Below are 5,783 nucleotides of genomic sequence, written 5' to 3'. Positions count from 1 at the left end.
ACTAGGAATTTTCAAAACAGGTCAACACTCTATAAATTCCAGAATGATAAAATAACCTCTAATTCAAACTGCAAAATGACTGATCTTTTGGGGATATATATGTTATTGGGATGGAAATTGCTAATCAGAGAGGACATGGGGATCCCCTCAAAGGGCCAAGATCAATTTAAAAAATATTTAAATTAGTTTCTTGACTGGAAAATATACATTGTAGCACTTCCAGAATCTGAGCAAAGTGCATTTGTGTGAAAATTTGTCCTTTTATTTTCCCCTGTGCTGGTATTCAACTCCATCACATGGATCAGGAAACTATACAGGAATTTCAGAGTTTCTTCTTTTGGGAATATCAGAGGAACCAGAATGGCAGCACCTCAGTTTTGGGCTTTTCCTCTTAATGTACCTGATCACTGTGTTTGGAAACCTGCTTATCATTCTGGCTGTCAACTCTGACTCCCACCTCCACACACCCATGTACTTCTTCCTCTCCAATCTGTCCTTCTCTGACATCTGTTTCACCTCCACCACCATCTCCAAGATGCTGTGGAACATCCAGACTCAGAGCAAAGTCATCTCTTATAAAGGCTGCCTCAGCCAGATGTATTTTTCTCATTCTCTTTGCAGGATTAGACAAATTTCTCTTGACTGTGATGGCTTAGGCCACTTTGTGGCCATCTGTCACCCACTAAACTAGATGATCATCATGAACTCCAGGCTCTGTGGACTGCTGGTTCTATTGTCCTGGTTCCTGAGTGTCTTGCATTCCATGTTACAAACCTCAATGGTGTTACAGCTGTCCTTCTGTAGAGTCTTAAAAATCCCCCACTTTTGCTGTTTACTCAGATGATATAATTTGCATGTTCTGACACCTTTCTCAATAGCATGGTGATATATTTTGCAGCTGTGTTGCTGGATATTCTCTTCGCTGGGATCATTTACTCTTACTGTAAGATAATTTCCTCCATATATGGGATCTCATCAGCTCCAGGCAAGGATAAAGCATTTTCCACCTGTGTGTCTCACCTCTCAGTTATCTCCTTATTTTATTGTACCAGCTTAGGAGTGTACCTCAGCTCTGCCACTACTCAGAGCTCCCACTCAAGTGCAGTAGCCTCAGTGATGTACACTGTGGCCATGCCCATGCTGAACCTCTTCATCTACAGCTATGGGACAAAGACATAAAAGAGGCTCTGATGAGAGTCTCTGGGAGGGCAGGTCTAAAAGGACCAATTGTCCTGGGTACAAAAAAAGTGTGCAGGATCAATAAGCACTTAGCCTGAACCAATTGTTGACTTTTTTTTTTTTCTTTTCAGATTCTGGAAGTGGAACATGCCTTCTCTATTTTTTTTTTCTGGGAATTTCTTTTTTTATGTTGCCTCTCTATGATTTATGTAACTTACATTATTAAGCTTTGTGATATCTCTGATATCCAAGAGATTTTCCATTGTCATTTTCTTACTTTCTTTTTTAAAAAACTTTTTAAAATTTAATTTCTTTTCAGTGTAACAGATTTCATTGTTTACACACCACACCCAGTGCTCCATGCAATACGTGCCTTCCATAATACCCACCACCAGGCTCCCCCAACCTCCCATCCCGCTCCCTTTCAAAACCCTCAGATTGTTTTTCAGAGTCCATAGTCTCTCATGGTTCATCTTCCCCTCCAATTTCCCTCAACTCCCTTCTTACTTTCAATGGTAATCCTAAATTTGGATTTGAAATATTTGGAAATTCTCACTTATTCAAAGGACTACATGGATGGGTTAAGGTAATTTCTTCTTCTTCTTTTTTTTTTTAAAGATTTTATTTATTTATTTGAGAGAGAGACAGTGAGAGAGAGCATGAGCGAGGAGAAGGTCAGAGGGAGAAGCAGACTCCCCATGGAGCTGGGAGCCCGATGTGGGACTCGATCCCGGGACCCCGGGATCACGACCTGAGCCGAAGGCAGTCGTCCAACCAACTGAGCCACCCAGGCGTCCCAAGGTAATTTCTTCTTAAATAAAATACATCATAGTGAATATTATTTCCTTCTTTTTTTTTAAAAGATTTTATTTATTTATTTGACAGACAGAGATCACAAGTAGGCAGAGAGGCAGGCAGAGAGAGAGAGGAAGGGAAGCAGGCTCCCTGCTGAGCAGAGAGCCCGATGCCGGGCTCGATCCCAGGATCCTGGGATCATGACCCGAGCCGAAGGCAGCGGCTTTAACCCACTGAGCCACCCAGGCGCCCCATGAATATTATTTCTTTTGTTTGACATACTACTCCTATGGGAAATCTACTCTTGGCCACCACAGCTATTTATGTAAGTTTATAGCAGAGAAAAATCTGAAACTGCTGGGCTTCACTTTCATGAACATTATTCCTTTGCACATCTCTACCTTAACTGCTCTTCCTGATAATGCAGACTTTGACATACTGGTGGTTGTAGCTGATCATGGAGATTTTTCTAAATATTAGGATCCTGTTGTTACACAGCTTCTATCCACCATGCCCACAATAGTCTCTGGTTGAAGAAATAATAATGTCTCCAAGTGGAATCTACACAGAAAGACAAATATGGAAAATACTGATTGCCATAATATGGTCTCAGACTCTCACTTATTTTAAGGATGATGAAGCAAAATATTAAATTATATATTTGTTTCTGTACAAAATATTTCTTTCTCAGGCACTCTACTCACTGAATTATGGAATATCAGGGTCCATTTGTAAGGTATATTCACTAAGATGAAATACTGGTGGCACGTTTGGAGTTTAATTAAGTTATTCTCATTTCTGATTGAAAATTTCCAGTGCTACATACAAATATGATTCCTTCCATTTCTCAAAATGAAATATCTCCCACTCTTTGAAATTTTGTCATAACCACTAAAGGGGTAGTGAATGAACTATATCAGTATCATCACTATATATGATCCTTATAATAACAGGATGACTCAGCAGCAAGCTTGGTATCCTGTCCAGTTATTTGATTCAGAGTCACACCTTATGGACCCACATACATGTCCTTCCCACCCTTCCATATTACCTCAAAAGGGCCTCAATGGAGTCATTTTTAAAAATATTTTATTTATTCATTTGAGATAGACAGAGAGAGCACAAGAAGGGGGAGAGGCAGAGGTAGAGGGAGAAACAGACTTCCCACTGAGTGGAGAGCCCAATGTGGGGCTTGATCCCAGGATCTGGAGATCATGACTTCAGCTGAAGGCAGGTGCTTAACTCTCTGAGCCACCCAGGCACACCCAATGGAGTAATTTTTTATACTCATATGAAATGAACTTCAAGTACAGAGTAGTCATATAGGCTACCTTTAATTATCAGAATGAATGCCTAGAATAAAAGGATCATATTATTACCAATGCTGTCTTTTCTGCCTGATTTGATTGCTGTACCAGTTAGCTATTGCTGCATAGAAAGCATCCTAAAATAAAATGGATTCGTATAATGTCTTTACTACTGAAGGTATTGTATTATAGGTAGTTGTTCTGATTTCAGCAGAGCTCCTCGTGAGTCCTCAGTCATGAGAAAATCTCTACATTGTGTTTCTGAGGTTCATTTGTGAAGTATATGGCTCTAGTGTTCTTTTGTCTTGAACCAATTTATGTCATTTTACTTCTTTGATATATGTAGGCTAATCTTCTAGTGTACAAAAATGATCTTATCAAATATGAATTGTCTTAATGTAATTCCATTATATTAATATCCACATGTGAACATTTGGTTTTTCACAATTGGAAGAGAGCTCTCCCACCACTTTATGTGTGACTCAGCTAACTGTGCTCCAGATCTGACCCTGAGTCATCCAATAAAATTTAATAAAATTTTAAATTCTATTTATTTTATTATAAATATTTATTATAGTTAATTAATTTAATTTAATATTACATTTAATTTAAAATTAATTAATTGAATATAATAAGTATTATTATAAATAAATATTCTATTTATTTTATTGGAAGACTGTTACATGTGATATACTGTACATATTTAAAGTATACAACTTTAAGACTGGAGTTATTTAAATATATGGGTACACACTGCCTGGTTCCATTTCCATAGAACTTCAGAGGGCCCATGGGAAATTCTGTTTATTTATGCGAATGTTAGGGAGAAACCCTCCAGCCTTCGTTTCCTTCTGAAGGAAATGTAGAATCATAAATATAACTTCAGTGATGCTGTGAGGAAAGATGAAATGTGTGGAAATCCTTTGTTGGATCAAAGAATGTTCAAGATTGAGGATTGTGTGTATGTAAATGTATGTGCAGTTATATACATTTTCTTTCAAACAAACACTCATATACATATATGTACAGTCACAAGACTCAAAACCCTCATTATAATTCATTATAAATTATGTGTTGAAAGAAAACATGAGAGAAACTTGGAGGATAAAGAAATGAAAAAAATGAACAGTTTCATTCACATGAAATTCTAGGAATGTAGAAATTTTGACAAAAAAATTTAGAGTAGAACAGGTGGCCTTAATTTTAGCAACTAATTGGTTTTCCTATTTTAATGCCCAGAGGCCTCAAAGACAGAACCACATTGACATTTATGCAAGGAAAACTTGTCTGTACCAACTAAATGGGCTGAATATCTCCAAACTGACATTGCATTTTTCTTCTACTTAAGGTTGGGTTTCAACATAAAATGTCCTTATCCAAGGAAACTATGTGAATGATTTGAGAGGCTTAAAAAGTTTTTTCAAAGAAAATTTTATTGGAGAAATGCTTTTGTCACTTTCCTTTTTCTGCTGTCCCCAATTTACACACTTAAGGTTTAAAAGAAGCAAATTTACACTCTTCCCATCCTGGAGGTCAAAGCTGAAAATGAGTCTCATTGGTCTAAAAAAAAAAAAGATGTCTGTGCAGGAAACAGAGAGCATGAGTTCATGCCTACTTACATGATTGTAGTCAACATTTCTTCTCCACATAAATGCATCTTTTTATACTCTACTTGGTACCTGAATAAGATCCCCATTATAGTCACTTTTTTGTTGTTGTTTAAGATTTATTTATTTGAGAGAGAAAGAACAATAATTGGGGGGGGAGGGAAAGGCAGAGGGAGAGGGAAAGAGAATCTCAAGCAGATTCCTGGCTAATCATGGAACATCCAGGCTTGAACCCACAAATCTGAGATCATGACCTGAGTCAAAACCAAGAGTGGACACTCAACTGACAGCAACCCAGGTGCCTCTAAAGTCACTTCTTAACACTTACCCAAAGCAAAATTGAATAACAGAATGATCAAAATGTTGCTGCATAGCAAGTCATCATGAAAGCAAACGACTTGGCATAATGTCTTTAGTATTGAGTGGAACTGTATGGTGGTGAGTTCTTCTAATCTCTATTGATCTCCTCAAAAGCCTTGAGTCAACCATGTGTCAGCTGAGGGGGTTATGCTGATCTCTTTAGGGTATTCTAATATAATTGGGGTTTTGCTAGCTAGCTATGGCTGATGCAGGGTGGCCTTGGCTTGGAAAACTGGGCTCTGGTCCACATGTCCTCACTTCTTCTGGAAGCTCACTTGGCTTTATTCACTTTCTGGAAGCCGAATTCCAAGACAGAACAGAGAAATGCAGCAATGCTCTAAAGTCCACTATCATTCCCATTGTATCCTTCTGGAGACAGCAAATAAAAAATCCTAATCCAGCCCAGATCAAAGGTGGAGAAAGTGTCTCCACCACCTGAAGGAAGGTGCTGCACAAATTGCCAAGGACGTGACTATGGAGGAAGATGGGGATTTTGGCCATCTCTGCAAACAGTCTACCACTGGTGTAAATTTCA

The 5,783-nt window shown here is 38.3% G+C and overlaps 1 pseudogene; it reads left to right on the top strand.

The window, feature by feature from the left end:
* Positions 1-394: 394 nt before the first annotated feature.
* Positions 395-1,179, top strand: LOC111143918 (annotated as a pseudogene).
* Positions 1,180-5,783: the final 4,604 nt, after the last annotated feature.

The sequence above is a fragment of the Enhydra lutris genome, unplaced genomic scaffold, assembly GCF_002288905.1.
Source record: "Enhydra lutris kenyoni isolate GAN:26980312 unplaced genomic scaffold, ASM228890v2 scaffoldscaffold10, whole genome shotgun sequence".
NCBI lineage: Eukaryota > Metazoa > Chordata > Mammalia > Carnivora > Mustelidae > Enhydra > Enhydra lutris.
This window is presented reverse-complemented; position numbering and strand designations above follow the sequence as displayed.